The sequence below is a fragment of the Amblyraja radiata genome, unplaced genomic scaffold, assembly GCF_010909765.2.
Source record: "Amblyraja radiata isolate CabotCenter1 unplaced genomic scaffold, sAmbRad1.1.pri scaffold_839_ctg1, whole genome shotgun sequence".
In the NCBI taxonomy this organism is placed as follows: domain Eukaryota; kingdom Metazoa; phylum Chordata; class Chondrichthyes; order Rajiformes; family Rajidae; genus Amblyraja; species Amblyraja radiata.
Window position 1 is genome coordinate 24,834 of NW_022630843.1, and position 11,161 is coordinate 35,994.

Here is an 11,161-nt window from a genome sequence, read left to right on the forward strand (position 1 = left end):
TGAATGGCGGAGTAGATTTGATGGGCCGAATGGCCTAATTCTGCTCCGATCACTTATGAACAATAGGTTGTGTGCTACTGAAGAGAGTGATTCATAATTTAAATTATGTAGCTTGTGTACACTGCAAACGTGCCGCATTGATTCTTGATCATCAACTTGTCAAATGATAAATGCTCTTTGAATTGCATTCCTGCTTAAAACAGCAACAATAAAAAAATACTTGATGGTTATTTGCGGATCTGAGAGCTGTAACCGTTACAAAATGTCAATCTATTTTCAGTCAACAAGCCCATTTTCGGAAAACCATTCATGTTGCTTTACATAACAATTGATCTATGCCTGGGGCTGTCTTTCAAAGACCATTGTGTTCAAGAAGGAACTACAGATGCTGGAAGATCGAAAGTACACAAAAATGCTGGAGAAACTCAGCGGGTGCAGCAGAATCTATGGAGCGAAGGAAATAGGTGACGTTTCGGGCCCAAACACTTCTTCAGTCTGAAGAAGGGTTTCGGCCCGAAACGTCGCCTATTTCCTTCGCTCCATAGATGCTGCTGCACCCGCTGAGTTTCTCCAGCATTTTTGTGTACTTTCAAAGACCATTGTCAGGGTAATTGAGAATATGGAAACATAATAGTTAATGGATAAGTCTCTGGACCAGAGATGGATTTTTAGCTACACACTGGAGATTGTACAATTTCCATGTGTTTTGTCAGTTTTATACCAGTTTTAGCATGATATCTGCCTGCATTGTCGCTGTGTCTCCGTGCACACTGCATCAAGTAAATGTACTTTAGAAAGAAACTCTAGGCCAACGGATCAGCGGGACTGTAACCTCTAAACCATGGATTAATTGCAAATACATTGGCAAAGTAATACTGATGACAATGCATCTTTTCCTCTCTTGATTCAAGTCTCTGGATGCGATTTAAATGAAAGCACCAACATTTTAAATTCTGATCTGAGTGATCTTAGCTGCAGATAGATGCATTTTTAGAAGTAGGACTGGAGGTGGAAGGGATTTTAAAAAGGACTAGATTGATTTATGGGGCTTGGCCATATATTGTTTAGTTTAGTTTAGTTTGGAGATACAGCTTAGAAACAGGCCCTTCTGCCTGCCGAGTTCATGCCGACCAATGATCACCCCATACATTAGTTCTATCCTACACACTAAGAACAATTTACAGAAGCCAATTAACCTACAAACTTGCACATCTTTGGAGTGTGGGAGAAAACCAGAGGACCCAGGGAAATCCCATGCGGTCACAGGTAGAATGTACAAACTCTGTACAGACAATACCCATAGTTAGGATCGAACCCAAGTGGCTGGCGCTGTAAAGTGGCAACTCTACCACTGTGCCACTGTGCTGCCCTAAATTATATTTGGAGCATTTGCATAAGATGATGAAAGCAGTTCTGAAATCTATATTGTGGAAATTAATGATTGATCTACTTTTACTGCGTATTAGTATTATCAGAAATTAGTGTTTTAAGGTACAAAGAAATGTTGCAGAAAATGAATGCCAAGAGAATCAACCATGCAAAACGAGTGGTGTAACTGCAGCATATTACAACACATTGCAGGGAATGGGGTACATGTCATGTGCGATTAGTTTAACTTGGTTGTATGTTCAGGGCAAACATTGTGGTGTGAAGGTACACAAAAATGCTGGAGAAACTCAGCGGGTGCAGCAGCATCTATGGAACGAAGGTATTAAACCCTTCTTCAGACTGATAGGGGGTGGCGGGGAGAAGGAAGGGAAAAAGGATGTGGAGGAGCCCGAGGGCTGGGGGATGGGAGGAGACAGCTCGAGGGCTAAGGAAGGGGAGGAGACAGCCAGGGCTAACAAAATTGGGAGAATTCAATGTTCATGCCCGCTGGATGCAGGGTCCCCAAGCGGAATATGAGATGCTGTTCCTCGAATTTCCGGTGTTGCTCACTCTGGCAATGGAGGAGACCCAGGACAGCGAGGTCGGATTGGGAATGGCAGGGGGAGTTGAAGTGCTGAGCCACCGGGAGGTCAGGTAGGTTCTTGCGGACCGAGCGGAGGTGTTCGGCGAAATGATCGCCCAACCTCCGCTTAGTCTCACCGATGTAGATCAGCAGACATCTAGAGCAGCGGATGCAGTAGGTCAGGTTGGAGGAGATACAGGTGAACCTCTGTCGCACCTGGAACGACTGCTTGGGCCCTTGAATGGAGTCAAGGGGGGAGGTAAAGGGACAGGTGTTGCATTTCTTGCGGTTGCAACAGAAAGTGCTCGGGCAGGGGGTGGTACGGGAGGGAAGGGAAGAATTGACAAGGGAGTTGCGGAGGGAGCGGTCTTTGCGGAAGGCAGACATTGGGGGAGATGGGAAGATGTGGTGAGTCACGTTGGAGGTGGCCAAAATGACATAGGATTATTTGTTGTATGTGATGGCTGGTGGGGTGAAAGGTGAGGACTAGGGAGACTCTGCCCTTGTTGCGAGTGCGGGGATGGGGAGAGAGAGCAGTGTTGCGGGGTATGGAAGAGACCCTGGTGCGAGCCTCATCTATGGTGGAGGGAAATCCCCATTCCCTGAAGAATGAGGACATTTCAGATGTCCTGGTGTGGAACGCCTCATCCTGGGAGCAGATGCGGCGTATGCGGAGGAATTGGGAGTAAGGGATAGAGTCCTTACAGGAGGCAGGGTGGGAAGAAGTGTAGTCCAGATGGCCATGGGAGTCAGTGGGTTTGTAGTGGATGTCGGTCAGGAGTCTATCACCTGCGATTGAGATAGTGAGGTCAAGGAATGGTAGTGAAGTGACGTAAATAGTTCAGGTGTATTTCAGTGCCGGATGGAAGTTGGTGGTGAAGTGGATGAAGTCAGTCAGTTGTGTGTGGGTGCAGGAGATGGCACTAAAGCAGTTGTCGCAGTAACGGAGGTAGAGGTCGGGGATGGGGCCCTGGTACGTATTGAACAAGGATTATTCGACGTACCCGACAAAGAGGCAGGCGTAGCTGTGGCGCATGCGTGTGCCCATAGCTACGCCTTGTGTTTGGAGGAAATGGGAGGAGTCAAACGTAAAGTTATTGAAGGTAAGGACCAGCTCCGCTAGGCGGAGGAAAGTGTCAGTGGCTGGGTATAGGTTGCTCCTCTGGTCGAGGATGAACCGGAGGTGTAGAGTGACTGGACATCCATGGTGAAGATGAGAGGATGGGGGCCTAGAGAATGGAATGCCCAGAGACGATGGAGAGTGTCTGAGGTGTCTTGAACATAGGTAGGGAGGGATTTAACCAGGGGGGGTAGGATGAAGTCAAGGTATGTGGAGATGAGTTCGGTGGGGCACGAACAGGCAGAGACAATGGGTCTACCGGGACAGTCAGGTTTGTGTATTTTGGGGAGAAGGTAAAAACGGGCCGTGCGGGGCTGGGGAACGATGAGCTTGGAGGCCCGGTCGGGCAGTGCTTGGGAGTTGATGAAGTTGGTGATGGTGCTAGAGATGGTGGCCTGGTGCTCGTCAGTTGGGTCATGGTCCAGGGGTAAGTAGTAGGAGGTGTCCGAGAGTTGGCGCGTGGCCTCAGCTTTGTAGAGATCGACGCGCCGGACTACCACGGCACCTCCCTTGTCGGCTGGTTTGATAACCCAATCTGGGTTGTTGCGGAGTGAGTCGATGGCAGTGCGTTCAGGGGGGAAGAGATTGGAGTGAGACAGGGGAGTGGAGAAGTTGAGGCGGTTGACGTTTTGGTTGAAGTTGAGGCAGTTTTGGATAAAGAATTCCAAAGCCGGGAGGTTACGAGGGGGGTTCCACTAGGAAGGGGTGCGTTGGAGATGGGAAAAGGGGTCATCAATGGGGTGCGAGGACTCCTTCCCGTGGAAGTGCGCTGTGAGGCGGAGGCGACGGTAGAAGAGCTCCAGGTCGTGGTGGGCGCGGAACTCATTGAGGTGGGGACGGAGGGGGACAAAGGTAAGACCTCTGCTGAGGACAGACCGTTCGGTGGGGGAGAGGAGAAGGTCGGGGGGGATGGTGAATACCCGGCAGGGATGGGGGTTGGGGCCGGAGGAAGGCAGGTGGGTGGACTGGGGACAGGGTGATGTGTGGTGGGGGTGGTGGTGGGTGATGGGGGTGTGGTGGGTGGCCAAGATGGTGTCGCGGGACTCGGGCAGGCGATGTCGGCCGGAGTTGGGGCCCGGAGCCTGCATGTGCATCGCCTGCCCATTGTGGGGTGAAGGTCTTGTTCCTGTGCTGCACTTGTCTGTGGTGTGCATTATATTACATTCTTCCTTCACAATTCATTCATAGTCATGGAGTCATACAGTGTGGAAATGGGCCCTTTGGTCCAACTTGCCCACACCACACAACATGCCCCATCAACACTAGTCCCACCTGCCCAAACCTACGTATGTTGGGCCAAGATTCCTCTAATCGTATCCTTTCCATATACCTGTCCAAATGTTTTTTAAACACTGTGATAGTACCTGCGTCAACTACCTTCTCCAATAATATTCCATTGCAAGGAATATTTCTAGCCTGTTGTTATCATCATGGTTGTTAAAACAAATTCAAAATGATGAATGCTTAACTGGATAAGTAGAAAAACAAAGCTTGATTTCATTGCTTGTTTAAAATAAAAGAGAATTAGCATTGGCAGGACAATGGATGATGTTACCAAAGCCAACTACTGCAAGAAGATCTGACATAATTTGAAAGAAAATGGACAGAGTAATGAATTGGAAAATGTATCTAAAATACAAAGATAAAGGTTAAAAAATAAAGGAGATTAGCCTGAACAGCTCTTATGAGATAGTCTGCATTGTTCCAGCAAAGATGTACTGAATGGCTTCCATCCACACTGTTACTGTGTTAGTTCTATGCCTGATCAAATGTTGCTTACATTGAAGTCAGTCCATGAAGTGAAAGACTGGTCAAACCTTTACCCAAGGTCTGGCCCTGCTCTTGTTGGAATATTTACAAATCGGATGAAGAGAAGCTGTCAGTAAATAACTTTGGAAAGCTAACAGATGGAAAAGCAAGTGTAAATCAGCAGGAACCATGGGTAAATCTTAATAGACTAATAATGTACATTAGGCAGAATATTCTTTGAAATAAAACCAGAAATACAAGCAGGCCTGCCAGAAAACAAAGGATGACATTTGGAACCATAGTCCGGTTGTTTTACTTACTGCCGATTCAAACATCCAACTCAAATCAGTAAATAAGAATTTTTTGGTGTTAGATTAGCTTTGAGAATGCATTAGGACCAATTTACTTTGGACTTTACACTTTGGACCTCAGAGCTATAGCACAGAAACAGGCTCTTCGGCCTACCGATTCAACGCCGACCAGCAATCACCCTGTACACTACAATTGTTCTACACATTAGGGACAATTTACCTCCCCAGTTTCCTCCGACACTTCAAGGATGTGCAGGTTTATAGGTTAATTGGCCTCTGTAAATTGCCCGCAGTGTGTAGGGAGTGGATACGAAGGTGGAAATAGCGTAGACCTAGTGTGAACGTGCGATTGATGGTCGATGTGGACTTGGGTGAAACAATGGGGCTGTTTCCACTGCTGTATCTTTCAACCAGTCAATTCAATTGATTACATGGTTGACTTTTAGTGCTCATTGCAAGGTCACCAATTGGCCCTGCTCACCTGCTCAAAGTTCACATTGTGAATTGACAGCCCACAGTTGAGTTTTGATATGGGTGAGGTGTAGCAAGGCTTCAGTGGTAAGTCGCAGCTTTGTTTTCAGGTCCCACCCAGACTTTGCTCACAGCCCTTAAAAGGAGGCAAAGTGGAAGCAGAGCTTTCTGCTTTTAGTTTTTAAATATCCACAGAAATATTTCCAAAATCATTAAAGTTACAACAATTAAAAAAAAGAATAAAGCAAAATTATAATGTAAAGAATTCTTCTTAAAAGTACTAAAATAATCCACAAGTAATTCATTAAAGGAACAAAGTGCTGGAGTAACTTGGCAAGTCGGGCAGTATCTCTGGAGAATATGCATAGGTGATTGTTCAGGTTAAGACCCTTCTCAATCAGAAGAAATATTGTCAGTCTGAAGAACGGGCTCGACCTGAAACATCATCTACCCATGTCCTCCAAGGATGCTTCGCCCCAGAGGTATTCTTTTGTGTATTAACCAACATCTGTGGTTCTTTGTTTCCATGAATTCACTAATGGAGCAGGATGTCAGATGCTCTACGCTTCTGAGACCTAAAACAGGTCCATATATTGGTATTGAATATAGGTAGTCCTCTTTGAAACCTTTGGCCATTGCCACCACGATTCAGCCTGATATGTCAGACAGCAACCTTTGTATGGATTCAATGCCTATCTATAATGCGGTGATGGACCACCTAGACCTGCTGCAGTCGCTTGGTGATGGTCCTCCTGTAGTCCTATTGTTCCTGGATTTTACACTCCATAATGACGGAGGATCAGTAATATATTTCCAAATCAAGTTGATGTGTCATGAGTACTGGAAGTTGAAGTTTGAGATATTTCCACACGCCTGCTGGCTTTGTCCACCAAGGTGGTAGAAGACTCGAGTTTGCCATACAATGGGTGAGTAAATGCTGTGCACTTTGCAAAGGGAAGAACTACAGCCATTGTGCCCTGTGCAATGCCGATGGAAAGAATTGAGAGATATCCATCTAATAAGTTTCTTTGACTTGGATGGTTTGACTTGGATGGTGGAATTGTTTTGGGATGTCAGGATATGAGACTGTGTGATATTCCAGATGTGTTTCTGATAGAGCGAAGGAAATAGGCAACGTTTCGGGCCGAAACCCTTCTTCACCGAAACGTCGCCTATTTCCTTCGCTCCATAGATGCTGCTGCACCCGCTGAGTTTCTCCAGCATTTTTGTGTACCTTCGAACTTCCAGCATCTGCAGTTCCTTCTTGAACACGAGTTTCTGATAGGTTTGGTTTAGAGATACAGCATGGAGACAGGCCCTTCAGCCCACTGAGTCCATGCTAAACACTAATCACCCATTCAGCACAGTGGCTCAGCGGTATGGTTGCTGCTCTACAGCACCAGAGATCCAGGTTCAATCCTCACTACAGGTATTATATATATATTAAGTTTGTATGTTCTCCCTGTGACCACTTTTGCTTTCTCTAGGTGCTGCGATTTCCTCCCACATTCCAAAGAGGTGCAGGTTTGTAGGTTAATTGGCTTCCGTAACAATTGTTCCTAGTATGTAGGATAGAACTAGTGTACAGGTGAACACTGGTCCCCGTGGACTTCGGTGGGTCGAAGGGCCTGTTTCCACATTGTTTCCCTAAACTAAACTAAACAAACTAGGTCTAGGTTATCCCACTTTATCATCCACTCCCTACACACTGGGGACAATTTACAGAGGCTACTTAACCTACAAACCTGCATGTCTGGCATGTGCGTGGAAACTGGAGCACCCAGAGGAAGTCCATCTGGTCACTGGGAGAACATGCAAGCTGGTCACAGTGAGAACATGCAAGCTCTGCACAGGATCAAAACCGCGCCTCTGACGCTGTGAGGCAGAAGCTCTACCACCTGGGCAACTCTGCTGCCCACTGGTTACGCAAGATTCAGGTTGTGCAAGATTTTCTGTAAGTGCTGCTGGTTGAGAAGGTCAAGAGTAGCTGCAGTAAAAATGGAGAAATACAACGATATCCAAGCACTACATTAAAACTCACCACTGGACAATGGCTCGATTTCAATTGGATATTTATTCCAGCATTATGAAGATGAAAGAGAATGTTACTGACAGGGAATAAAAGAATGAGATCCAGACTGGCGTATAGATGCTCCCCGATTTACAATGCTTCGACTTACGATATAGCGACTTTGCGATGGTGCAAACGCTGGGCAACAGCAGTGAGTCGCAGCTCAATTTCGGTCACGTGATCACATTGCATTAAATGCGTTTTCGACTTACGATATTTTCGATTTACAATGGGTTTATCGGGACGTAACCCCATCGTAGGTCAAGGAGCAGCTGTATTGGTCTTATAGTGATCCTGAAAACAAACAGCAAGAAACAAATCCATATAAAATGCCCTAAGTTATCTTTATAAAACTCCCTGTGTGCAGAGCCTGTGTTCCCAGACTCAATGTAGACGGAGGATTTAATCAAGTGATGTTATTTCTGATAATTGCTCTGATCGTACTATTCTGGAAACCACTCTTAATCATAGAATACAGAAAAGTACATCACAGGAACAGGCCCTTTGGCCCACATTGGCTGTGCTGAACTTCTTCTTCTTCTAGCCTTTGAGGCAGCAGAAGTCCGCAGCAGGGTGATGCCATCTAGTTCGACATCCGCAGGTGCCCGCCCTAAAAAGGGCTCATGCTCCATGTTGGCGCCAAGCTGTGGCGCTGCTGCTGCTGTTTCTGTTTGTAGTTGTTAGCCTGACTGAGGTCAGTTGACAGTGCTCACCACGGGGAGGTCGATAACATGAGCCCCTAGGGTAGATAGTGCCAGTGTACAGGGTGATCACTGCTCAGTGGGCCGAAGGGCCTGTTTCCACAAACAAGTGCAATCACTGGTCAGTGCAGACCAGGTGGGCCAAAGGCCTTACTTCCATGCTGTATATCTAATCTAAAGTAAACTAAACCTGATCGCATAACTGTGTATGCCGTGGCCTAGTTTAACTTTCTGAAATACGTCACTCCGTACTTGTCTGAGATAAATTTCACCGCCCAATCTTTGCCCACTTTCCCAATTGATCTAGGCTCCATTTTAAATTCTTCAGTCCATCGTATCAATTTTGATATCATCTGCAAACGTACTGATCATCTCACATATATATTTGCTTCCAGTTCATTATTAAATGTGATTATATAAGAAAGGAACCAACAGGGGGCTGCGCAGTGGAGCAGCGGTAGAGTTGCTGCCTTACACTGTCACAGACCTGTGTTAAGGGGCTGTCCCACTTGGACGACATAATCCGCAAGTTCTGGCAAGTTTCCCCTCGACTCATACTCACAGCATGGTCGACACGAGATCGTAGGGGGTCTTTGTAACTCTCCTTCATGCACGAGAGTAGTCCCCGTGTACTTGAGGCCTCAGCTAGATCGCGGTGTATTTTTCAACGTTGAAAATGCTCGCGAGTAAAAGAAGGTCGCCATGGAAAAATCTATACTTTTTTTACTCGTAAGTTTAGTCGTAGTAGGTCGTAGTAGGTCATACTATGTCAAGGTAATCGTAGGTTAGTCGTAGGTAGTCGAGGGTAGTCGAAGGTAGTCAAAGGTAGTCGTAGATAGTCTTCATCATAGTCGAAGGGAGGTCGAAGGAGGTCGTCTTCACTCTCCACTATTTGGTGTCCAATTTTCCTGAAGTTAGTCATAGCTAGTCGAAACTAGTCTTCAACATAGTTAAAGGAGGTCGAAGGAGGTCTTCTACATAGTCGAAGGGGGTCTTCAACATGACATTTATCAAACTCTCCTAAACTCGCCAATTAGGTCGCCCAAGTGGGACAGCCCCTTTAGATCCATAGTACAGGTGCTATCTGTATGGAGTTTGTACGTTCTCCCTGTGGCGGCGTGGGTTTTCTCTGGGTGCTCTGGTTTCCTCCCACACTCCAAAGACGTACAGGTTTATAGGTTAATTGGCTTCTGTACAATTGTTCATAGTGTGTAGGATAGAACTAGTGTACAGATAGTCACTGGTCAGCACGGACTTGGTGGGCTGATCGGCCTGTTTCCACGGTGTATCTCTAAACTAAACTAAACTATCCCAGTGACACACCATTGGCTACTGGTCTCCAATGTAAAGCATCTCTGGAGAACATGGATAGGTGAAGTTTCGGGTTGGGATCCTGAGTTACTCCAGCACTTTGTTTATTTTTTTGTAAACCACCATCTGCAGTTCCTTGTTTGTATAATTTTGTCCCCAATTTTCTAACTCACTCTGGATCCTATGTAATCACACCTGAACCAGCCTACCATGGACCTTGTCAATGGATCTCGTCCATATAGACAATGTCAATCCTTTTGGGCATCTCCTCAAAATCTCAATCAAGTTTGTGAGACACTATCTCCCACAGAGTCATGCAGATTATTCCTAATCAGTCCTTACCTTTCCAAATGCAAACAAATCCTATGTATTCCTCCCAGTAGCTTTCTCACCACTGCAAGGCTCACCAGCCTGCAGTTCCCTGGCTTGTTCTTGCAGCCCTTCTTAAATCAAACCATTTTCCAATCTTCTGGTACCTTACCTATGACTAATGAAGACACAGTAAGGCCCCAGAAACTCATTCACCTGCTTCCCACATTGTTCCAGAATTCTCTCAGTCAGGCCATTGTGGATGTGTCCACCATTTTGTGCTTCACATCTGCAAGCATCTTCTCATTTGTTTGTTGATATGTTGCTGGATAACTTTAATCTCCTCCATGAACTCACTAGCTTCCATGTTCTTCACCATAGTAATTGCAGATGAGCAGCAGTAATTTCAGATCCTGCCCATTTCAAATGGCTCCACATATAGAATACAAAATTGATCCCTAAGGAAATTTGTTTCCTCCCTAGTTAATGCACTTAATGTTTAGGGATTCTCTTTTAACCTTTTCTTCCAAGGATCTGTCCATTTTTTCCTCCCAACCTCCTTCTTGAGCATATTCCTACCTCCTTTAGACTTCAATCTTTAGACTCTAGAGATACAATGTGGAAGAAAGCCCTTCCGCCCACCGTGCCCTCGCCAACCAGCGTCCACCCCATACACCAGCAAGATCCTACACACTAGGAACAATTCACAATTTAAAGAAGTCAATTAACTGACAAGCCTGTACATCTTTGGCGTGTGAGAGGAAACCGGAGCTCCTAGAGAAAAGACACACAGTCAAAGGGAGAACATACAAACTCCATGCAAACAGCACCCATAGTCAAGATCAAACTCAGATCTCTGGCACTGTAATGGAGCAACTCTACCAATGAGCCACCTTCTACTCCTTAGAGGATTCATTTGATCGCAGCTGCCTACACCTGACATGTCTCCATTTTCCTGACAAGGGCTTCAAAAGGGTGTCAAAGAAAGGATGTTATTTTAGGAAAGAGAAGTGAAGGAATTTCTTTAGTCAGAGGGTGGTGAACCTGTTGAATTCTTTGCCACAGAATGCTGTACTTCTTCTACAGTCATGTGTACCGAGGTACAGTGAAAAGCTTTATGCATCCTAACAAGTCAGCGGAAATACAATACATGATTACAATCGAGCC